The sequence below is a fragment of the Asterias rubens genome, chromosome 15, assembly GCF_902459465.1.
Source record: "Asterias rubens chromosome 15, eAstRub1.3, whole genome shotgun sequence".
NCBI classification, from domain to species: Eukaryota; Metazoa; Echinodermata; class Asteroidea; order Forcipulatida; family Asteriidae; genus Asterias; species Asterias rubens.
The window spans coordinates 7186493-7213284 of NC_047076.1; the positions used below are offsets into that span (position 1 = coordinate 7186493).

At 39.4% G+C, this 26792-nt stretch overlaps 1 protein-coding gene across 1 annotated transcript in view; it reads left to right on the plus strand.

Annotated features, from left to right (window-relative positions):
• The first annotated feature begins 719 nt into the window (after positions 1–719).
• The window catches only part of LOC117300111, a 31257-nt gene continuing 5184 nt past the window's right edge, over positions 720–26792 (plus strand). The window contains exon 1 of the mRNA XM_033783807.1: positions 720–897. The gene's annotated coding sequence lies outside the window, so the exon portion shown is untranslated. The remainder of the gene's footprint in view (positions 898–26792) is intronic.

Sequence of the window (26792 nt, forward strand, 5' to 3'; positions counted from 1 at the left end):
AAAACTACCACCAAAGAACAGCATCGTTTGAGACTATAGCAGGGCATTCATACAGAAACACCAAAGAACCTGTCTCTCAGCTTATCAACTAGTCACCAAAACATGGAAGGAGAAACAGGGGAGACAAAGACTCAGCTATACAGATGTAGTTGCTAGGGACATCGCGGTGCTTCCAGACAGCTCATCTTCCCAACCTAATGAGAGATAGACAGGGATGGGCGAGCCTCAACATGATTCCGACCTCGGTCGACTAGAGAGAGAGAGAGATAGAGGGGGGGGGGGATGCATTTTCTCAGCTTACACGTTCACTCGTCTGCATGCAGCGATAATGTTATGCATGTTATGTTGTTTTAATCACTATGTGTGCATGTACGTGTGAATCGACTGCGAACACCCATGCGGCGCCCAAGGCTGTTACCAGACGTCATTCACGAGCCTCACAGCGTGACGTCAGATGTTCAGGCTAAGTTTTTAAAGAAATGACACCATTATAAACCTTTCTCTCTATCTAAAATAAGATCTCCTCACTTAATACGAGGAGTTTATTGCATATCTAAACGCTACACAGATTGCCACGAGAGTGTTCCGCACACAGCCAATCAGGGGGTCAATCGCAAAATCAGTGCCCGTCACGTGGTGTGCGGTCTCGACCAATCGCGTGCGAGCGATCGAGCGAGCAGACGATCTCCACGTGTGTGTGGTGTATAAAGTGGCAACATTGCGCGGGATAAAGACAGTGAAGTCAACGAGCCACAACAGTTGTCGCGGTTGAGTGTTGCAAACGAATTGCGTGTAAACGCTGCATTGCTGAAGTATTGAGCCTGGTTCATTTTGTTGCTGCCCGAAGACAGTTGTAATTGCTCGAAAAACACATCCGCCCGTTGTTTTAACAAAGAGGTAAGTCGGATTTGAAAGGCAGTGGACACTATTGGTAATTGTCAAAGACCAGTCTTCTCACTAAGGTGTATCTCAACATATGCATAAAATAACAAACCTGTGAAAATTTGAGCTCGATTGGTCGTCGGAGTTGCGAGATAAAAATGGAAGAAAAAAACCTTGTCACACGAAAATGTGTGCTTTCAGATGCTTGATTTCGAGACCTCAAAATCTAATTCTGAGGTCTCGAAATCAAATTCGTGGAAAATTACATCTTTCTACATTACTACGTCACTTCAGAGGGAGCCATTTCTCACAACTTTTTATACCATCAACCTCTGCCCATTACTGTTTACCAAGTAAGGTTTTATGCTGATAATTATTTTGAGTAATTACCAATAGTGTCCACGGCCTTTAAAGGGAGGGTTTATAACCTTCGGTAATTTCACTGTTCTGTTGATGAAAACTGATGCACTTTCCCCAAACTAGTTACATCTTTCACAAGGCCGAACCCGCGTTAGAAAGATTGATGTTAAGTTTAATTAAATTCGACCAGTGGAAGTGGTGCTGCGGGGAGCCCGAGCGAAATGCTCTTATATAGTTAAGTGGTCATGCATACTCAAGCAAGGCCGATGTAGTAAGTAAATAATTATTTGTTTGTTTGTTTACCACTTAAGGCAGTAAGAGTGTACTTCCGCTCTTGTTATGATATTCCCTTTTGAACACATCATCTATGAGGTAGAGCATTGGAGCAAAGAAAACATTAGATTGTTTCACTGTGCAAAGTGATTGGAATTATGCAACTTTTCTGTTAAAGGAGAACGGACGAGAAAGTGTTGATTTATGGATAGAATGTACAAGCCGAAGGCGAGTAGATTGTAGTCACAAATCTACCCTTTATAGTCTATTCTCTGGCTTAAACTATTTCCCCATCGATTATGTTCAAGTATCAGGGGATCGGTTTCGTGTACTTTGTCAAACGACGGTTGGCAAATTATTAGGCATACCTTACAGTGCTTGCATCAAGTATACACAATGTCAGTTTGATCAGTTTACAATAAATTTGTTTATTCTTGAAAATGTTTTTGTAAATAATTGAAAGATATAAACCTGTTTACAGCTGTGTTTTGTTGCACACCATGTTATCTGTCAGTTTGGAAAGACCAGTACTTTTCAAGTTGAACTATTTACTCTAGTTTGCAATGAATCGACACTCTATAAGTGTAGATTCGTAAAGTTACGTGTAGATTTGCTATACGAATCTACAGTTAAGTGTAGATTCGTTACGAATCTACAGTTGAGTGTAGATCAACACTTTCAGCAGAAATGGTTTAATACGTAAAAACACCATACGTCTTCAAAAGGCACACTTCTCTCTCTTTAGTCTTATCAGGATGACTAGAGCAAGCTAGTCGAAAAATTTTTTTTAGCTCATTCAATTGAAACAAGTGATTAATTCTTTGAGTTTTATCTTTTCACATGAATTATATGTACAAAGCAATATTTGATTCAAGTCTCATATCAGTACGTCCGGACGGCCGGACGGACGGACGGACGGACGCCGGATGGAAATTGGTATTACATAGGCTCGCAGAACAGTTCTTTTCAGAACTGAGAAGTCTCATGAAAAATCCGAAAAATCTACCCCGCGGTAGTAGAATATAATTATAGCAAGACATTTCTCTTAAGAACAAACTCGACCCAGCATTATAGATATACACATGGTGTTACCACAAACCAAATAAATATTGATACCTCACCATGCAATGCCTCAAAACGTATATAGCTCAATGCAACTCTAAACTCCTTCTGGTACTCAGTGGTACCAGCTTGTATGAAGTGGGTGTGGCTTTACAGCGGAATGACGTCACACTTACAAACACCATAAAGACTGAAGACGTACAATGATCAAAACAAGTGTTTGTGTATAAAGGGCCATGCTATAGATTAAAGGCACTGGACACTATTGGTAATTGTCAAAGACTAGCCTTCACAGTTGGTGTATCTCAACATATGCATAAAATAACAAACCTGTGAAAATTTGAGCTCAATCGGTCATCGAAGTTGCGAGATAATAATGAAAGAAAAATAACCCTTGTCACACGAATTTGTGTGCGTTTAGATGCTTGATTTCGAGACCTCAAGTTCTAAATCTAAGGTCTCGAAATCAAATTCGCGGAAAATTACTTCGCTCTCGAAAACTAAGGCACTTCAGCGGGAGCCGTTTCTCACAATGTTTTATACCATCAACCTCTCCCCATTACTCATCACGGAGAAAGGTTTTATGCCAATAATTATTTTGAGTAATTACCAACAGTGTCCACTGCCTTTAACGAGAGCATTAAGAGCGCCTTTAGCGAAAAAACGTCAGCACAAAAAACAAAACGTGCGCCAAGTCGGTTCAACAACCAAACGAAACGAATTAACGCTGGTCACGACATGCGAGCGGGCTGATAAGCCGGTACCGTATAGCTATATATATTGACGTACAACTCTATGCCTGGTACCAATTGGGGTTAAGACCGTTCATGGGCTTGTCATGCACGCACCTCTCGGCTCACGAGCTGATTTCATTTTGAAGTCAAAGTCTTATCGAAGTCCACAAATAAAAAAGCTGACGTAGCTCTAAATACTTGATATTCAATCATCACGACTGACGAGAGAAGTTTCTTCTTAAAACAAAAGACGATTATACTTCGAGCTTAAAGGGAAGGTACACGTTTGGTAGTTGTCAAAAGACCAGTCCCCCATCCCACTTGGTGTATATATCCCATCATAATCATAAAATAACAAGCATGTGAAAATTTGGCTCAATTGGTCATCGAAGTTGCGAGAAAATGATGAAAGACGAATTTGTGTGCTTTTATTATTTTAGTGAGAAATTACCTCTTTCTCAAAAACTACATTACTTCAGAGGGACTCGTTTCCCACAATGTTTTATACTATCAACAGCTCTCCGTTGCTTGTTACCAAGTCAGTTTTTAAGTTACTATTTGTTTTGGGTAATTACCAAACGTGTACCTTCCCTTCAAAGGGAATGCATGTTTGTAAATCACAATGCAAACAGTTGTTTGGAAACTTACCGTACAGCAGCTTTCGATACTATAAAATATTTTGAGAAACATTTCATTTTTAATTAGTGAGTATGTGAAAGAATATCAGTTTTTTTATGGCCCAAAATTCTAATCTGAAAGCGTTCACTGCGTTTACGTTTTGTAACGTAGTAATGTATATACAATTATAAAGGATTAAAACAATCGAATGGTTCCCAAAACCCAATATATACTTGCCTGCAAACAGCTACTTGAGTTACTGTTTTAACGGAAATTATATTAAAACTTTGTTTATACCTTAATTGTTTATAAATTGTAGTTCACAGTTCTGAATGTGTCGTTTTTTATTAATAATAAGTAGTCCCGACCTCAAGGTTTTGAAAAGCTAGCCTATACGCATCTGCCCTTGACAACGTGCGTCAAAATGACCAGACTTTTACGTCATGGGTGGGATGTCGCTTTGTTATACCCACCATGTACGTTGCAACAAACCGGCTTCGCAAAACAGAGCTCCCACAGTGACGTAACATGAGTGATGACGTAACGGGGCTTTTTGCGCATCTTTCTGTAAAGCCCCGGAGAGAAGGGTTGTGTTTTACACGATTAAAGTCTCTTTAATATCATGCGAACTCAAATTCCTTAGCGATTGAAAACATTTTAAATGAATTTCAGCAATGATCACTTGTTGCCGTTTTCGTCCAAGCCGGTCTTTAAAGGCACTGGACACTATTGGTAATTTCTCAAAATAATGATTAGCATAACACCTTACTTTGTAACGAGTAACTGAGAGCTGTTGATAGTGTAAATCATTGTGGGAAACAGCTCCATTTGAAGTATTATAGCTTTTGAGAAAGGGGCTATTTTTTCACTCAAATTATGAAATACTTCAGATATGAAGCTTTTTAATAATATGCATCTGAAAGCACACAAACTTGTGACACAATGGTGTTTTTTTCTTCTTTCATTATTCTTTTGCATTTTCGATGACCAATTGAGTCCAAATTTCCACATATTTGTTATTAATGTTATGCATTTGTTGGGATACACCAAGTGGTAACACTGGTCTTGGACAATAATTACCAAAGGTGCCCAGCAGCCATTTCACGAAACGCTAGGATTAATCCTATCTCGAGTTAGGACGAGTAACCCGTCCTAACTTACGTTCAATGCGTTCAATGCGTCCTTACGTCTTCGGATACGGAACTGAACTCGTTTTATTTTCTAAGATAAATCCTCGGTTAGGAAGAGTTTGGTAAAATCGACTAGGTGAAGGTTGCGTGGGTCGGGCTGTGCCCATAGAATACCACGGTGGGTAGAAGTCTAGAAACGGTAAAAGCAAACAATTAATGTACTTGAAAAAAAAAACCCGCATTTTCCGAGAATTTACGGTGCTTCACATTATTTGCTGTATATTTTACGGGGAATTGTAAGCAAACAAACGGGAATCAAGAGTAAATATTACACCCAAAAAGACGTTTTCTAACGGAGACATCGCATTTTAGAGAACGCCGTTTCTGAATGGCAGATATTTTTTTGTAAAACGATATCTGTTGACTAATTTGGTTGTTTAAGATAACTTTTCTTTGTTTGGGTAGATGATCTTCCCGTCAAGGGAACTCTACAAACTCCCACAAGGGGATCTAGACACTAAGCTGGCAACCGCCAATCTCTCTCATACAAACATTGGTTTAAAGCCATTGGACCCTTTCGGTACAGAAAAAAAAAAAAAAATCACAGATTTACAAATAATTTACAGGGTTTACAGAAGGTAATGGTGAAAGACTTCTCATGAAATGCTTTACTTTTTGAGAAAACGGTAAAACAATATAAATTCTCGTTAACGAGAATTACGGATTTGTTATAAACACATGTCATGACACGGCGAAACGCGCGAAAACAGGAGTGGGTTTCCCCGTTATTTTCTCCCGACTCCGATGTCCGATTGAGCCTAAATTTCCACAGGATTGTTATTTTATATATAAGTTGTGATATCCGAAGTGTGGGACTTGGACAATACTGTTTACCGAAAGTGTATAAGGGTCATTCCATGTCAGACCAACGCACTTTTTTACTGATTTTTATTTCGTTGATTTTTGGAATGATACATTATTTCAAAAACGGGGTCAAAGGTCACGATAACATATTAAAGATTACAGTGACCTACATTTCAGAAAATTTATTTTTGATGAAAGAATTGATTTGAGCATGCAATTCTCATCAATTTGATACCAAATTTGCATATATGTGATAAAAATTGACATGGTTATGACATATTTTTACCAAAAAGGTGGTATTTTACCCAAAAAATGTCAGATTTTAGTGGTTTCTGCCCTGACCACATGGAAAGTCCGATCGGGCTGAAAATTGGTGTGCATTCATTGCTCATAAGGACCTACAAGCACAGCAATTTTTATCAAAATCGGAAGACATGAGGTAAAAAAGTGCGTTGGTCTGACATGGAATGACCCATAATGGCTTTAAAGGCAGTGGACACTATTGGTAATTAATCAAAATAATTATTGATGGTATAAAAACAACGTGAGAACATTGTGAGAAACGGCTCCCTCTGAAGTGCCATAGTTTTCGAGAAAGAAGTAATTTTCCACGAATTTGATTTCGAGACCTCAGATTTAGAACTTGAAGTCTCGAAATCAACCATCTAAACGCACACAACTTCGTGTGACAAGGGTTATTTTTCTTTCATTATTATCTCGCAACTTTGATGACCGATTGAGCTCAAATTTTCACAGGTTTGTTATTTTATGCATATGTTGAGATACACCAACTATGAAGGCTAGTCTTTGACAGTTACCAATAGTGTCCACTGCCTTTAAAGTCTACGATTGGAATGACACAAACTAAAATATTAGGGAGGTTTCGCACGCCAACGGATACGCATACGCACACGTTTAGCTATCCGTAACTAACGTGTAGCAAGCGTGACATCACTGTCGTCTGCACGTAAGCGAGTAGCTTATGACGTCATCATGATAACGTATCTGTCGCACCGTACGGTATCCGTCCGCATGCGAAACCTCCTACATTTCTTATTCTAATGATTCTAGTGATGTGAAATTAGCGGTTAACTTTGGTGGTTCGAACCAACAACCTTGTAATTGCAAGTACTGCAGTCTAACTGAATGGATTTTGTGGCAGAGCTTAGGGTCCTATATTTTGTTTAAGCTGATAAGCACCAACATTTCAAACTTAGCTTAGCGTCGTAGCCTATTAACAAATCAACGCAACATCCAGAGGGTTAAAATTATATAGGATTTTGTTCGTATGTCAGGAACAATAAGCCGTAGCAACGAAATGTCTCATTTTTGTTGTTGCTATAACTATTTGTGCATCATAAAGAATATAACTTGCTTTTACCCTTGGGCTGCACCGATGTGTTTTAAGCACTGTATACAAAGCACATAAGTCGGGAAAGTACTGGTAATACAGTGCTTAATACATATCGGTTAATGGGTAAAAGCAAATTATAAATATTATGACAAAGGACATATTTCCCCCATTCTCATGCAGAATTTAACCTTGCTATATTGACTAACGAATAGCTGAAAACCAATCAAACTTTCACCCAAAGTTTTCTTGAACCACAAATTTGCACACAATTCCTTTCCGTATGACTTAACTTATTCATTAACTGTAATTTATACTTGTTATATTGGTACCCTCCCCAGGGTTATGGGGTATGTTCCAGTTTGGAATAAAACATAATCCAATACAATACAATTAATTGCTAAAAAAACGCACCCTTCTTTGATAAATTTTAGCCACGCCCTTCTTCCGGGCACATGACGGTTTATTGGAATTGCAAACTGTCAATCTCATCCTCTAAGTTTGTGATGACGACAAAAATATGCCTCAAAAACACTGTCACGTTTTGAGTACGGGTACTTGAGTTTGAGCTGAGTATGGGCTGTTAATTGAAGCAACCGTTTCAGTGGCTATACTTAACAACTTAAAGAAACTGGACACTATCGGTAAAATAGTCAAAGACCCGGGGTGGATTTCACAAAGAGTTAGGACGAGTCTTATCTCGAGTTAGGAAGAGTTGCTCGTCCTAACTTAGGACTAGCTGTACGTTTTTTGTTATCTCTTAGGACTAGTCCTAAGTTAGGACTAGTCCTAACCCTTTGTGAAATCGACCCCTGGGTGGATTTCACAAAGGTAGTCCTAACTTAGGACTAGTCCTAGGCAATGCTAAGAGATAGGACTGGTCCTTAGTTAGGACCATTAACCCATCCTAACTTAGGACCAGTCCTCCTAACTTAGGACCAGTCCTATCTCTTAGCATTGCCTAGGACTAGTCCTAAGTTAGGACTACCTTTGTGCGAAATCCACCCCCGGACACATTTTGGTAATAGTCAAAGACCTGGGCCCATTTTCATGGCTCTGCTCACCGTAAGCACAGAATCGGCGCTTACGGAAGCAGGGAATTTTAGACTTGTTCTAGGCGTGACTCAAGTCCCAATCCCGTGCCAATCTCAGAAAACTATTGTTTTGTGATGTTTCGCGTTCACCAAACTGTTCGGGACCACAATAGCTATGCATTTTGACGGCGGCGGGTGTACTTATAGGGACCCCTCCGCACGAGAACGGGACTTGAATCAAGTCTACACGTGTTCTTGCTCACACGACGTGCGCCGTGATGGGCGGAGCCTAATGGACCGGTCTATTGGTCATCGAAGTTGCAATAATGAAAGAAAACATCCCTTGTTGCACAAATTGTGTGCTCAGAAGAATACAAACAATATAATAGTAAGAAATTACCTCTTTCTAAGAAACTACGTTACTTCATCAGAGGGAGCCGTTTCTAACAATGATTGATGTACCGTCAACAGCTCTCAATTGCTAGTTACCAAGCAAGTTTTTATGATAACAATTATTTTGAATTGCCCAGATACCTTTAAGAGCGATATAGCTAATTGACAGATGAGTTAAAACAAGCGTTAATTGTCATTCATTGTCATTCATAATTACTCATCCACATGTTGAAAGCACGTCATAGCGACGAAGGGAGCTGTCTTGTGACGTATTATATACAGACAACAAATATTTATAGACTGTGATCATGTGTAATTAACTTCTCCGTTAGTTTTTTAAAAATAGCCCATTTTGCTCATCAGAAATGCTGACAGGTTGTCAACTAAGTAATGTACACTTAATCAGCCGCGTCTAATTAGCGGCTAGTTACGGCTACGACTTTACATGGCTATCGCTATCACCACCGCGTCGTCGTGCGTTGAAGTATAGGAAGTCCTTAGCAACACCCTTAGCAATTGCCGTAGCTATAGCTGCAAATTCGAATTAGCGGGTACGGCTTTAGGCTACGGCCAATGAAACTTGGTTTTTACCCACACACCGATGTGTGTTAGCACTGTGTACTCAGTACTTTCCCGAGCCCTGTGAAAAAATATCACAGGCATGTTACTCGGGTGGGATTCGAACCCACGACCCTTGCAATTCTAGAGCAGTGTCTTACCAACTAGACTACCGAGATTGCCCCGGTAACTAGAGGCCGAGTTCGAAATAATCCTATGTTTTGGCGGCGGGTACCGCAACGGTATTATAATAGATGTTAAATTATTTGCATCGTGGATAAAGAATTTCTTACACATACACCGATGTGCGTTGAAGCTATAAGCAACACCAATTGGGACAGCCGCAAAGCCACAGCCTTGCCTTACTGTGCATGCAGAGAGTGTTTCGCAGCCTGTAGATTTCGACAAACATATGACTTCGTGAAAACATATCTACCCACACGCTAGGAAAGAAGTCCACTCGATCAACTATAGCGAAAGTAGTAGTCCCGGCCGATGTCCTACCTTCTATACCAGGTAGTAGTTAAAAAAAAACTTATAAGAAGTCTCCCGTAATCCGAAAATCTACTCTGTGGTAATGGAGAAGTTTCCAGAATTCCGGAACAAAATCTACTCCACGGTAGTAGAACATAGCAAGACACGTTCTTATAAGAATATACTCTACAAAGCAAGTATAATAATGAATAGGGTAGATGGCCTTAGCTTTCGATCCAATCTGGACCTTCTTCAGAGGCATAAAACAAGTACAAACAAATACATATCCATTTATAGAAAAAGAGAGGGGGAAAGGGATTGAGGAAAGGATCCAGAAAGAAGCGGGAAAATGACAGCCAATCAAAGTTCCTATTTCAGAAACAATATTGGTGGCTATGGCTATGAAGCAAGTATAATAATATACAATAGTGTTACCGCAAACCAAAATGTACAATAAACATAATCTGAATCAAAACTTCCACGGGCATAAACATTATTTCGTAGTCTGTTTGCTTTGTGGGGATCATAAGCTGGCTAGAAAATAATGTGCAAGCCGACATTTAGGGCCGTTTCCAGGGTGTAACAGCAATGCCTTGATGATGCTCGTTGATCTGATAAAACAGACCTACATTTTCCGTCTCATAGATTATCAACTAAACAATTCCGGGGCAATATTGTGCAAAGTGAGGACGGTCATTAATCAGTATTTGTTATTTATTAGTGAAAGACTCCCATGGAGGTATGTTTTTACCACACATGTACATGATACAGTAATTGAAATTAATGTCCATCTTTTAACTGTCATTTATAAAGGTACCTAATAACACTTGTAATGCACACGTATACACCACCCTGCTAGGTGTTCAAGGCGCAGTAGTGGCGTATAGCTAGACGTTATATATAATGGAATATGGACAGGTTTGCGGTAACACCAAGTAATGACTATCTCTAAATGAGTTGGGGTTGTTCTGAAAAGAACCTATGGTTTCAACTCGACGAAGTCTCTCGCAACGGACGTTAAATAGAGAGCTTTGGAGGGGAGGGGAGTGGAGAGGAGGCAGGAGTGGAGGGGGAGGCAGGAGTGGAGGGCAGGCAGGATAAACAAAATTGGGTCTTTATACTGTTTGCCTCTTTCCTTCTGAGTGGCACCCTGAACAAAGATATTGACAAAAAAGGTACAGACCGCCAACATTTAGGGCTACAGATCTCAATTGGAGTATTCATAGATAAATCTTTTGGGTTATAACGAAATATTTAAACTGGACATTAAGAGAGAAAGAAAGTTAGAGTCAGAATTAATATTTACATCTCATGTTATGCCCGAGTACAATCAGATGCCATTTATATTACGTAACAAAAGTCATAACATTTATACGTTCAAAGATGATATTTTAGTTACAAGAACCAATTTTGCGATAAACTTCTATGCGCCCTCCCCTACAAACGATTTCTCACCTCATCATTGACAAACCTATCAGTACATTGATTCAAAGGTACACGTTGCCGTGGATCGGTCGAGTTGGTCTTTAAAGGCAGTGGACACTATTGGTAATTACTCAAAATATTTATTAGCATAAAAACTTACTTGGTAACGAGTAATGGGGAGAGGTTGGTAGTATAAAAGCATTTGTAACCGTTTGTTATAAAATGCATTTGGTTAGAAAGATATTTTAAAAGTAGAATACAATGATCCACACAAACATGCCTCGAAAATGCACGGTTTTCCTTTTACCTTGTCGACTAACACGGTCGGCCATTTGAGAGCAAATTTTTGACTCCCATAAATGGCCGACCGTGTTAGTTCGCAGAGTAAAAGGAAAACCACGCAATTTCGAAGCAAATTTGTTTGGATCATTGTATTCTACTTTTAAAACATCTTTCTACCCATATGAATTTTAACAAACGGTTACAAACGCTTTTTATAGACCAACTCGTCCGATCCAAGGTAACGTGTTCCTTTGACGTTTGACTCTAAATCAAAATCCCGTACTCTCTCTCTCACAAGAACCAACTCGCGAGACTTTCTGATTCCTCGAAAACACATGTTTTTTTTTAGTAAGAATAAACAAAACCTGTGTAATAGACCATTGATAAGATCTATGCCAAACGTCTGGCAGCTGGAAACAAAAAATCGTTCAGGAAATTGTATTTGAATCCGCTTTGATATAGAAACGTAGCATCTAGCACAACATGCTCAACAAACCGAACTATTTAAACCGTTACTGAATCTTTTCCATCTTTGTGTTACACAAAAGAGTGTTCCGATGTTGCGGTGATTTGATCCTGGATACGAGGTTGGTATCCATTTCAAATTAGCTGAAATGTAACACCGCGGGTTACGGTATTAACCCCGGCCAAAAATAGTTAAGAGTTAAGACTGAAATCAAATGATCAATATTGACTCGTTTTATGCGGTCGGGGTTAAACAAAACCGGCGATCGTAGTTTTGTATGTTCACGGTTTAAATCTGTTTGTCGAAATATCTGGTTCGAATTCCAATCAGAAATTGATTTAAAAGGGCAAAGGGATTTTTTTCTTCTGAAAACGGTAGGGCGAATTGTTAGGAATAAGAAAAAGTGAAATAATTCACGTTTTTTGTGTGGCACAAATCCACTGCGTTGAGCATTATGCCTACGTGTGTTTCTTTGGACCATACTATGTTAGTGTTAACTTCACATATTCACAGTTTTGTACTTTAAAGAAAACTTAATAGCTTACATCAAAATGAAATTTGTACCTGGCACCATTACAACGCGTCCACAACTCTCAGCCAATGATAGGTTTTCAGTGACGGCGCTCGTTGGCCTCGTGACATATCATAATTTTTTATGCAATAAGGTTCCATACGTTTCCATCAGTATGCTGTGATCATCTTCAGGTAACAACATATTCCATTAAAGGCAGTGGACACTATTGGTAATTGTCAAAGTCTAGCCTTCACAGTTGGTGTATTTCAACACATGCATAAAATAACAAACCTGTGAAAAATTGAGCTCAATCGGTCATCGAAGTTGCGAGATAATAATGAAAGAAAAATAACCCGTCTCACACGAAGTTGTATGCGTTTAGATGGTTGATTTCGAGACCTCAAGTTCTAAACTTGAGGTCTCGAAATCAAATTCGTGGAAAATTACTTCTTTCTCGAAAACTATGGCACTTCAGAGGGAGCCGTTTCTCACAATGTTTTACACTATCAACCTCTCCCCATTACTTGTAATCAAGAAAGGTTTTATGATAATAATTATTTTCAGAAATTACCAATAGTGTCCACTGCCTTTAAACACTGTATCACAAATTCAATCACCCCATTACATTTCTCCAGCCTTGAACAGTGTTTATTTTATCCCTTTTAAAATAATTTCTCGAGATAGGGCCTCAGTAGAAAATTACCCGCAGGCTATCCAATTATTTCGAAAGCGAAATCCTTAAGCCACTGGCCGGAAGGGTCACAAAATCGTAAATTAGGTCCGCCGTGTTTTCGCGCCTATTTCAGGCCGAACAAACCACCAAAACACGGGATCATAAGACCTAACCCGTGCTGTGTGAGCGAGAGCAACCTCGTTTAGGGGGTAATCACGGAGTTGGACTACACTGACTTTAACGCCTAAGGTAAAACGGATCATGGCTTGTCGAACTCAATGCGTAAAGGGAGTTAATCGGAAAATGATGATAGGAGACTCAACAAAGACGTGCGGTGATGTACTTTTACTCAATGCGTTCTCGCCTCCGGGTGAAATTTCATCTTCTAAAAATGTGTATGTGAGGGAAAACCGAACACAAAGAAAGACGTGACGTATGTCATTGAATGTTGTGTGCATGTTGGAAGACCATAAGTCTTAATAATGTGCACTTGTATTTTGCAGTCTTTTTTAAGTTGTGTTATATATAACTCTGAAAATGCGGCACGATTTTTTTTTTTTACAGGAGCCCCTATACAATGGACTGTATAGTTCCAGGTTACATTCGCACTGAATGTGCCAGTGGATTTTGCTTTCTCGTAGGATTTGGTATATATGGAAAGGTTGATTTGCGGTAACAACATGACTGTAATAACTATCTCGAAATGAGTTTGGGTGATTCTGCAAAGACCGTTGGTTTGTTTGGATATGGGTTGAGTGTACACTGTGTTTGGGGTTCCCTGTGGAGCACTTGATTAATTTCACTGTTTCCTCCAGGGTTTTATGGTGTCCAACACCTCCCACGCCAATCAAACTTTGTTTGTGGCTTACTGTGTGGAGCCAGCAGTTACTCAGTAGAACCAGCCCGTATTATTTTGTCTTTCCTGTAAGTACTTCCGCACTTATTGGTAGAAAACTTGGTCCATGTTAACTCCAACTAGCACAATCAACCCAATAATCAATTTAATTCAATAAGACGTCTATTTCATATTGACATCCCTAATGACAGTGAATACAATTTGTATCAGGACAATGTTAAACAATAGTTTGCAACAGAATCAAATGTTTACAGTAAAGTAAGCTAATAATTAATGTTTACCTAAAGGGCACCCATGTAGGAAACAAGATGAAGCATATATAATATATCATATTTACAGTAAGTAAGCTTATAATTAATTTTAATTGAAGGACACACTAATTGACTGTAAAAACACTCTATATCTCAACATGAAGGAAACAAAGTGAAGCGTAGCTTTTGCACCTTTCCCTAGAAAACTGGACAATACAAAACAACATCAAACGGACAAAGACAGGACAATACAATATAGTGATACAAAGTGAGTTGAAACCAACAGTTCTTTTCAGAACCACCCAAACTCATTTAGAGATAGTCATTACATGGTGTTACCGCAAACCTTTCCATATAACAGCATTGCAAAGTTTCAAATCCTATTTAGAGTAAACTCCTACTCAGAGTGAGACTCGGGACAATGTAACGATAACAAATTACCATTGAGATTAGTAGCCCAACTCGCCTCTTTTGCTTTACCCAGACAGATGAATTTACCACAACTGTGAAGCAGTTTTATGGCATTGCACTACACTTTTGTAAGTTCATCAGAGCCCGCGTTTGTTTAGCCACACACGAATTTCGTGTCGTATCACCACACGAGTATAAATCGATCATGCTACAGCAGAGATTAAAAATGATAGAACAGCGATAGACCACGCAAATCCATCCGTCACACCGACTGCAGCGAAATTATACCCGATGCAAAGTAGCCCCCAACGTAAACAAGAAGAGCTCTGTTTTGATTAAATTTTCGGTCGACATAAAAAATATGAACTTCTTGTGGGTGGGGATCGAAGAGGAACATTTCCGCTAGGCGGTATTTTCAGTGGGGGAAACACGATTTGATCTTGCGGTAATGTGACACGAAGTCAACAATGGGATTTCTGGTTGGTAAAGTGGTACGTGTATACCACTCTTTTTTTTCCTGGAGGAGGAATTTTATTCAAGCTACTTAAATGTACAAAGCTATACAAACTACTGGTAAAACCAACTACTTTTAGAACGATACGTAAAGAGAAATGAAGAAAATGGCAAAAACAGGAAATCTTATGAAGTGCATGGCATTAATAGCTAGTACATAGCAACACAAAAGGCTCCCACTTGGTATTGATCAAATATCTAAGTTGTGTATACCATTTTTTTAAAGTCGTATGTTACGTTTTGTAACTGGAAAATGGTTCTCAATATCGGGTCTTTACAACTGAGAGAATATATTTCAGTGTGCGTTATATGTTGTTTAAACCCACCCACCCATAACGTGGGCGGCAGTCCGGGGTTTACTTGTGGCCCTGAAAGGACACCGCGTCGCAGATGTCTTTGAAATGTAGGTTTTCCCGGCAATTTTAAACAAGAACAATCCATTTATTTTAATGGCACTGAACACAATTGGAAATTGTGAAAGATCAGTCTTCTCACTTGGTGTATCTCAACAAATGCATGAAATAACAAACCTATGAAAATTTTAACTCAATGGGGGTCGAAGTTGCGAGATAATAATGGAAGAAAAACACCCTTGTCGCACAAGTTGTGTGCGTTCACATGCCTCAATTTAAATTTAAACATTTTAGTGAGAAATTACTTCTTTCTCAAAATCTACGTTACTTCAGAGGGAGTCGTTTCTCACAATGTGTTATATACTCCCAACAACTCTCCATTGCTCGTTACCAAGTAAATTTTTCTGCTAACAATTATTTTGAGTGATAATATTTTAGTGAGAACAAACTTCTTTCTCGAAACTTATACGTTACTATACGGAGAAAAATCCTTCAGGAAATCCTAGTTAAGGGGAAAATGCGCGAATTTGAAATGATTGAATGATTGTTTTTGCTTAAATTTGCCAGGAAAACCTATTAAACATAATTTGCGATTTGCGATGTCCCTTAAGGGCCACCGTAATAACTAGCTTCGACTTCACAGTGATACCCAAACATTCCAGTTTCCGGTAGTGTGCGCACGCATCGTGTTTTGCATAAATTTAGATGAAGGGTAACATTGGGTGCGTTCGTTTAGCTTCCCTGGGTTGACCCCGATGTTGCGTACTATATTTTTTTCCAGGACGAACGTGGGCACACAATTACCCCACGTTCGTCCTCGAACCAGGAAAAAAACCCTACTTGTGGATAGGGTCACTTGGGGCTGGCCCGAGGTGCACTGACGTCACCACGGGAAGGCTCACGTGGTGACGTGTCTGGGTTTTTTTCCTGATTCGAGGACGAACGTGGGGTAATTGTGTGCCCACGTTCGTCCTGGAAAAAAATAAAATACGCAACATCGGGGTCGACCCAGGGAAGCTAAACGAACGCACCCTATAACTGGTCAGATTGCCTTTGAAAAGCGCCCTTTGACCTCAGGTTAATCATATTTTATGCAAATTAAACATATTCTGACCGCATACTGTCGAGAATATTTCAATAGAGGGCGGTCTAGATGCAAACAAAATACACTAGTATGGTCTGTAACTTGTCATTTCTTGATAGAAAGCATTTGTTCATGCTGTTGTTTTTAATTTCTGAGCACCAGCGAAAAAGTTGGCGGGCGGAGCGGGGGGGGGGGGATATAAGTTTTCATTTAAAGCGACAACTATGTCAGAAAGCGCCAGGGTTACACCGTCCTTATAAGAACAATGAAATCCGAGCGAACAGTGAAATCCGAGTGGGGAGAAACGGTCAATTTGCCTCGTCTAGGGATTCGTTTATTCCTGCTGCGTATTCGATTACACGCCGGTAATGTCTCTTTCATTGTACTCCGCGCACGTGGAACGCAATAATCGTGCTCCTTTGACGGCCGACTGTCAATTCTTGCGAGTTAGGAATAATGTTTAATGGGAATGTTACACAAAGGTTCCACGGGCCCGTTGCAATGTTTGCCAAAAGAGTTGCAACCTATGCTGGACTATAATAATGGATGACAGTGGGTATATGGTTACTATAAAGGTCATGCATAAAAATATGGTGCAGCTTTTGGTTTAGGTTGATAATTGTTAGTTTGCTAAAAACTCTCTATGAAGCAATGCATGGTATAGTTTTGGTTAGTATATCGTTCTTTGTGTTGTGTTCAATTCAATGCCCAATTTCATAAAGCCTGTAAGCACAACAAAACTGCTTTGCATGTCATTTCTTCCAAATAAAACAGATTTACCAACCAAATTTCCAAGTGATTTTCATGATAAAGCAAACAACAGCTGAACGGCAGTAACAAGCAATATGCAACAAATTAAAATTTGGTAGGTAATCTTGTTTTTATCAAGAAAGAAATTTGATGCTCAGCAAGTTTGTGTGCCTACAGGCTTTATGAAATTGGGCCCTGTATGTTAGAAAAAACAAAAGCGATGACTATTTGGTTTGCGGTAACACCATGTGTGCATCTACTTGCCAGGTAGAGCTTGTTCTTACCTGGGCGGAAGATGAAGAAAATTGGCTGGGACTGCTATACTTTAACCCATGCTTTAACTTAAAAAGGATCGTCATTAACTTCACTACCGCGGAGTGAGTTCTTAAATTGGTCTCAATGTTTCGATTAGCTTGCTCTAGCCATCGTCAGATGACGCATTACATTTAAATATACTTGCTTCATTTCGCATTTGTGCCGTCTTGGCGGGGGGGGGGGGATCATTCACTAATCCGCCCTTAATCGGACATCACGATTCAAGGCCCCATCGTGACGGACTTATATTAATCTCTATAATGTTTGATCTCACGGGATCTAGTCTGCCTACACACGTTTATAGCTCCAATAACAGAATATTTCTCTGGTGCATTATATTGTTTTGAACTCTAATGGACATGTCAATCATAGAATTGTGTATAACTTATACGAATTCAATTTCAAAGAAATCTAATTTCAAAAAGATGGCTCACAATTTTGTTGATTGTTTTAAAACAACCAAAAACAAAATTATGAGCCATCTCTTTAAAAATAGATTCCTTTGAAATTGAATTCGTATACAATCAAAACAAGTATGATTGACATGTCCACAAAGGTCCATTGGCTTTAAAACAATGGAAGTCGAACAAATTCATTTGTATATTTTACCTCAACTATAGCTCACTTGCCTTATTGTAAGTTGCCTAATTCTGAGAATAATTTCTGGCAGAACAGAACACAGGGAACCGTCCAGCGATGCAATTTAAAACATATTGAAGTCAAGCAAACTTATTTTTATATTTTACCTTAATAGCACCTATATCAGTTTCTGGACTTAAAGGGAAGGTTCACGTTTGGTAATTACTCAAAACAAATATTAACTTAAAAACTGACTTGGTAACGAGCATTGGAGGACTGTTGATAGTATAAAACATTGTGGTAGACGACTCCCTCTGAAGTAACGTAGTTTTTGAATAAGAGGTGATTTCTCACTACAATAATAAAGACTTCTACCTAGAAGTCTTTCATTCCTATCTGAAAGCACACAAACTCGTCCAACAAGGGTGTTTTTTCTTTCATCATTTTCTTGCAACTTCGATGACCAATTGAGCCCAAATTTTCACAGGCTTGTTATTTTATCCTTATGATGGGATACACCGAGTGAGAACAACGGTCTTTGACGATTACCAAACACGGACAGGGTCATTACTCGTAAATAACCCTAATTAAGGATGAACACAGCCCAGGGAATTGATCAGTGATGCATTTTAAAACAAATGGAAGACGAACACATTTATTTTTATATTTTACCCCAAATTACATTTACTTTTTGGCATTATTGTAAATGGCTCTTAATTTAGATTAAATTCTGGAATAGCAAAACACAGGGATTGTTGTTCGGATCTGACTTCACATTGGGGACGCATTGAGTCTATTTCCGTCTTTGTTAATTAATGTTGTCTGTTGACAGATCCGAACGCAAGCGCTTTTTTTTTTGGGGGGGGGGTATCAAATAAATACTGTCCACCTCCAGGCAATGGTACTACAAGATGAAATTGCAAGATCTTTTTTTCTAAATAAGACTGGAGAAAAATTCCTCCTGCATTCTTAATATCCGGTGATTTACTTCCTTCGCATTGGGAATAACTTCACGTGTATAATTGCAAATATGGAATCATGACGCACAACAAACCAGAACCGTCTCTTATTTACTTTAACAAGAAAACTAGAGTGATCACCTTAAGAGGGGTGCAAGACATTGGTAAAATTGACAACACACATCAATGTTCAGGGATTTGCGTAAAGCTTACATGTTATCAAGCTGATCATGTTTAGAAAAACTTCCCGCGAAACGTTTGTGCCTGCGGTAAATGCTGTGGGTTTTTTTTTTTGAGGGGGGGGGGGGATAGGCCTTTTCAAACTATTGCTTTACGCGATGTTCTGAAACACCGAAACAGTGAAAACGTCCCCCACTATTTCACGTAGCTGTCTCTTATTACTTTATTATTTATCATACTCAATACTTAAAAAACCCAATAAATTCATGATTTGTGACCTGATGTGGACTCAATTACAACAGGCATGAAAGCATGATCACAACATTCAACATTTTTACCACATAAAGACATATAGAATTGTTTTGTGACCGGGTTCTTCTAACAGATGTACTTTTCGTAAAAGTCAATATTCAACAGTCTGTTTTCACCAAAAAACTGTTTCACATCAGTAATAAATCAAAAATCAAAGTTGATGGCAAATTGTGAAGAGGGGGGGGGGTTAACAAAAAGAAACAACTTAACACACAAACACAACAGGTCGATCCTAAAAACCTTCCAGAGTTTCTATCGGAAATAACAATCCGTGGCCGGTAAAACCCCAATCAAATCATATCTCGATTATTTATCCCGGCCCGAAGAGCAAATCTAACCGGTGGATCGGATTGCTTCGTGACGGGGTAGGATGGGACGTTGGCCCCGGTCAGGAGGCGGGAAAACACGGGCAACGAGAGGATGAGGCATCGGGGACTAATGTCATACGGTCAGTTGGGGAGTGATCTAGGATTCTGTCTAAAAGGTTAGCTCGGTTACAATCGGCTGTTACCCAAAATTGCGGATTTACAGGAAAAGTCAAGTTAGACGGTGACACGTAGTTAAACCACAAAGCGCTCCTAAAATGAAGCGGCAATTTTTGTGTACACTACAGTAACACTTCTCAGATTCACATTTTGGGCCATAAAAAAATTGATTTGTACACGACCGTGGGTGGATTTCACAAAGAGTTAGGACTAGTGTTATCTCGAGTTAGGACGAGTTACTAGTTCTAACTTAGGACTGTACGTTTTGATATCACTTAGGACTAGTCCTAAGTTAGGACTAGTCCCAACTCTTTGTGAAATCGACCCATTACTTTGAAGAGAGTTGTTTTCCAATGCTTTAGAAGATCAAAATGTGCTGTAGGCTTCTAACCATGTGATTCTTATTGCCATAACATTGTAATAGTGATTACCAAACGTAAATCATTCCCTTTTTATGCGGGATTTATTTTTAGCAACACCAAAAAGCCGAAGACACTAAAAAATGTCTTGCTTTAAATTTAAGCTCCCCTATGACAGCCAGTTCTGGTGCTGGCGATGGGAATAGATGCACTGCAGTCAAGCATTTTGAGGCAAACATTTACAGTTATATGTTCACGTTAAAGCATGGTTAAAGTCACGTATAACGTATAGTAAACATTATAGCCAAACAGAGTAGGTAAAATATTAGTCCGGTCCCCCGATACTCATGGCGACTCGTTACGAAAGGTCATGATCAGTCGACCAAGCATAAAAATAAAAAATAAAAACAATTCCTAAACAATAAAATGTTTAAATTTATATTGCCGTATTTATACATTCCCCATCGAGTCCCGAAAATGCTCTTTTATTTTAAAGTCAAGTCCTTCATTACCATTAAGCTTTATTAACCAAGAAGAGGCCAAAGCTTTCCAATCAGCGGAAAGTGAATTGTCATTCAACTTACTTCCAAAAATATCAAAACAGAATAATTTCCCCATGTTATAATAAAACCAGTAAGTGGAGGTCGCCCCGTTGATTGATTTTGTGTTTTCTAGCATCTATCTGCACCAAATCTCCCCAAAATCCAATACATTTCTTCGACTGAACTTTGCGTGTGGGAAATCAACTCAATAAAAACCTTCCCCATAAAAAAAACCAAAACCAAAAACAAAGAATACAATCTTTTTTAAAAGACACCCACGCGCATCTCTCATAACAGAGGTAAAGACCACGTAGTCATCGGATAATACACCCACGTAAATCGAGAACTGCTGTTGCTCTTCAGTTGTATGGAGTCAGTTTTTGTAAAAGGTTCTCGGCTTCAACGTCTATAGACACGCCCTCTACCCAAAACAACACCAGTTTGTGATATTGGATGCGTTCGTTTAGCTTCCCTGGGTCGACCCCGGTGTGTGGTGGGGTTTTTTCCAGGACGACCGTGTGCAGATAATTACCCACGTTCGTCCTGGGGAAAAAAAAACGCCACACACCGGGGTCGACCCAGGGAAGCTAAACGAACGCACCCACAGAAAGAACAACATTGTGGAATATCTTGCAGCGAAATGACGTCAGAAAATATGACCCAGCATTCTTCAGCACATGCCCCAAATGAGCTGTACAGTAGTTTACCAGTGTAAAATGCGGTGACGCACCTCCTCCTATAGACCCATTATCACGCTGTCACAATCTAGGTCATGTTCCCCGTTTCCAAAAGCAGTAATGAATGCTAACATTCATTGCGCAAACATGGCATGGCACCAGACTATTAGTTCGTCCAGCCTCAGTTCGGTTTACAATGAGTTGGAATGAAGTAAAACCAAGATGGCCACCCCGTGATAAGGTTTATACCAAATGGTTCTTGTGGCTCATTGATCTCTACACTGTTACCGTGGTCCTATCTCTACGGTGGTACCGTGCAGGCCTATAAACTATACCTTTTAACCCCGGTATATAAAAAGTGTGGTAGTCTAAACCAGTAAATAAACTTTCTATCAAGATGTTTTGCTGCCAGACCAAAGTTTCGAGTCTTTCCGTGGTTAATGGTATCAACAGATTATTATCGCCTAGGAGCAAAGATTGCTTTTTACGCGCATAAATCCACACCTCCGCCATTTTTGGCATCAAGCGAACAGGTCAATTTCAGCGGACTTTGGGGAGCAATTTCATTGCCGAATAACCGTAGATCAGTCCGTTCTTTTTTTAGTTTTACACGATCATGATAAAAAATCCGTAATTGATCCATGTGGATCACTCTGTTTTTCCCTTGTGGCGATTGCTGTCCTGTGTGACTTCACCATAATTACCACCTCTGCGCCCAGAAGTGCGTTTTGAAGGATAATGTATTGTTTTGTTAATATCTCATGGTCACCGGACCAGTCCCCGTTGTCTTGTTATTTACTTTTGTGTACAAATGTATGTGTTAAATTGGGTATAAACAAAATTGTATGGTACCCCTTGCCACTTTGCAAGGCGACCACGTCAATGTCACAGTACGGGGTTTCCACAGTTTCGAGCTTTAAGTTGGATTTTGGAGCATGGTGATAGAACAGAACGAATGAGCACGTACAATAAAACAAATATAGAAGACTCAATGCCTTAAAGGCATTGGACACCTTCGGTAATTGTCAAAGACCAGTAGGCCATATTTTCTCTTGTTGTATCCAAACAAATGCATAAAATAACAAAACTGTGAAATTTTTTACTCAATATTGGTCATCGAGGTTGCAAGAGAATATTGAGAGAAAAAAAACAACCCTTGTTACACTGTGTGCTTTCAGTTAAATGATTCCGGCCTTAATTTTTTTTCATTAATTGAGTGAGAAATCACCACTTTCTCAAAAACTACGTCATTAACTCTCCATTGCTCGTTACAAACAGTTATTTTGAGTAATAACTTATAGTGTCCATTGCCTTTAACCCTTCGTCAAAAGGGTAGAACATTTCGTGAACAATTCCCTCTCCCAGTTATATACAGTGATATGATATATACAAAATACAACCTTACCTGAAGTCCGACCGATCAATGATGGTATAACAAACGTCATCTCCCATCTAGGTCAGCCATAGGGGTGATATGATATTTCCTGATATTCAACCATTGATCCTCCATTGAAATCTCTCAATATGTAGGGGGATCACCAAACTGATACCATTTCCAGCAAGGGCAAATATGCTCATCGTATAAACTGGAAATATAGGCCAAAACCCACATACATTCACATCGCTATAGTCCGGGATACGTGCCGATCGCACTCCCCGTAAAAATACGCCATAACTGGGGTGCGTTTTCGCAGTTGTAGGCCCCCTAACCAATACCTGTTTCGGTCTTTTGGCAGTGATTTTACCAAACAAACCTTAAGGACAAACGCTGCGAGTCACTTCGAGTGTTGGTTGCGTTTTGCCCATCTTCAAATTTACAATGAAGATTGATGCACAATTGGAGAGTATGTTAATGGCGGTAATCCCTCCTTTTATATTATTGTGACAACCTCACCAGGCAAGAATGTCATTACCGTTAAATAGGTTAAGTGGAATTTAAGGCATGCATACACAATTAACTGTCAAAGACCAGTATATTATACGCCTATCCACACTTTGTGTGTGACCCACGATTTTTACTCCAAAAAAAAAACTCTTCCTAACTTAGGATTAATCTTATGACATAGGACGAGTCCCAACCCTGCACTGTAGCATGCAGACCTTAAGATTAATCCTAAGTTAGGACGAGTTACTCGTCCTAACTCGAGATAAGACGAGTCCTAACTCTTTGTGAAATCGACGGCTGGACACTATTGGTAATTACTTTTGGGTGTATAAATAATGTTCACTGCAGCTCAGAACTCTACGAAAGCCACCCATAAAGCTCGATTGCACAAAGCACAAAGTTTTCAACTTCAGATGCGTCTCTTATATAAACATAGGCGTTTGAACGAATACAGTGGGTGCGTTCGATAAGCTTCACTGGGTCGACCCCGCAGTGCTCACTCGGGTGAGCCCCTGACAAGAAGCTAATCAAACGATCACACTCGTCCTCCCGAGGTGACGGCATGCACCTCAGGTCACCACCAATTGACCCACTCCACAAGCAGGGCACTGGGGGCTGACCCGGATGAGCCCCGTCAAAGCTATTTGAACGTACCGGGGCAGACCGGGGTCGACCCAGGGAAGCTAAACAAACGCACCCAATAGTTCACAATCATGTCCTCAAGTTTTCCAACCCCTTAAAGACATCTGGCATATAACCTGAGTTGATTAATGTTTTATACCTCAGAGAAATTATGCCCGTCTAAAATACTTTCAATGTAAAAAAAACATAATATTTGCAAACTTCTATCACCGTTGCTACACATGCACACGCACTGCAATGCTTAGCTTTATTGATTAGCAATATGTCACCTACCCCATCAGTGACCACACTTTAATTAGGCATGACCATCTTTTGCATTGAAATGTGTGTTTCTGGAATTGTTGAAAGTGACAGCATGGTAGCCAAGTGGCTTGACTGTGTCAATATATTCACCTCTCCCGAAAGAAAACAAAATGAGAGCAGTAGGCCAACCACTCCACTACTGACACGTTGTGTTGTTAAATCTCAGTGTATCGCCCCACATACGAAAAGTCTCATTTTTGTCTAAACCACGAGCGAAGAATCTACAACTTAAAAACATAGGGGAACGAACAAAAAGCAACACAGTGTGGAATGTAAACCACACGTTCTTCGGAAGTATGGCGTCAAAACAAAAACAGCATTGACTCAGAAAATAATTCAAATCGGTCTCTAAAATATAATTTAAAATAGTTGACCTGGTTCGCAAGATAATAATATAACAGTAAAAACCTTACAGCATCACACACACTCACCTTACGTGTATAAAATAGGTTTACGTAATCTCGAGTGTTCGCCGACTACCCGAATACAATCAGGAAAGATAAACTTTCTCTTTTAAAATAAATAATGGAGGAGTAGGCCTTTCCGTATAATAAGCTTTCTAGAAGTGCTTCAGACAAAGAGCGAGCGAAAGAGGGCTTGTTGTGTTTTGTTTTCTTCGAGGTTCTGTGTCTTTGGAGTTTATTGCCTTCTTTATTAGAGTGTCGCCCCTTCCCACTTTCGTATGGGAGGAGATGTGTGCTTTTAAGTGTTGAATATTTAAAGAAATTCGAAGTGGAAATCTACACCCATGTTGAGGGGTTTTGTTAGTAGGAAACTCGACTCCGGTCCCGGTGTTGAGAATTTTCTTTTTCAAAACAAACATTACATTGTAAGCTACGTGCCGCTCCTGGTGGTGCATTACGCCCTGCATAAAATATGATATTTTATAGGCAACGTCAGAACGTTGCAAATTGTAGTGAACAGTGCACAGATCAGAATATGTTTACTGAACGCGTTTATTAATCAAACAACTTGTTATATATCTTAAAGAAACTGGACACTATTGGTTATTGTCAAATACTAGTTTTCAAAGTTGGTAAATCTCAACAGATGCATAAAATTTCAAACCTGTGCAAATTTGAGCTCAATTGGTCGTCGAAGTTGCGAGATATTAATGAAAGAAAGAAGAAAAAAAACCCTTGTCGCACTATGGTAACACGAAGTTGGTTGCTTTCAGATGCTTGATTTCGAGACCTCAAATTATAAATCTGAGGTCTCGAAATCAAATTCGTGGAAAAATACTTCTTTCTCGAAAACTACGTCACTTCAGAGGGAGCTGTTTCTCACAATGTTTTATACGATACCTCTCCCCATTACTCGTATTCAGGAAAGGTTTTATGATAATAATTATTTTGAGTAATTACCAATAGTGTCCACTGCCTTTAACTCAGAGAACTTGGCTCGACTTTGCATTTACAGTGTGAATACCTGACTTATTGCATGAACACTGCCACGTCTGCACCAATTGACACAAATTACGATTTCGTTGACTGTGCAGCGTTTGATCCTATTTGAGAATTACAAATGTAATACAACCATGATTAAGACACAATAAAATGGCTCCCATTTTGATTTCTTTTTAAAATTACATGTAGATGGCTATTCATACAAATCTTCATGACTCTAGCAACTTCCTCAATGGATTGCACATAGCGTCATCGACCGCCGATATTTTGACGATATTATATACATGTACAATGAATAAGTGCACGCGTATAGGCGCTCCAACCACAACTCTCAGCCAATGATAGCCCTTCATGCGTGCACTATTCATCAAAGATGGTGGTCAATGACGTCATGTGCAATCCATTATAGACCACTACGTCTTTTTGTATCCGTACGACGACGTAAACAAACATCCACACGTCCTTTCATAGTGCTATCCTAAACGTGTGTTACAAAGTTTTATTGCTTTTTAAAACACACAACTGTCAACGTCACGCAAAATCCCACGGGCCACTTTCCTACAAGACGCAAGTCGTGGTGACTATTTTTTTCACACATCATCGGGTAGGCCCTACTACCTACAATGTACACCACCCCTTGGATGTCGTTTTGGTACCGGTACAGCTGTAGGCATTGAATGTTTTCATAGACACTCTTTCCAAAACATGTAAATGGGCGAGAATTTCGTACACAATAGTGATTTCACCCTTGACTTTATCGGCTTAACTGCTGTGAAAACAGTGGTTGATGGGTTTATAAATAGCTGTTTTTTATTTATTTAATACCTTCTTTACATT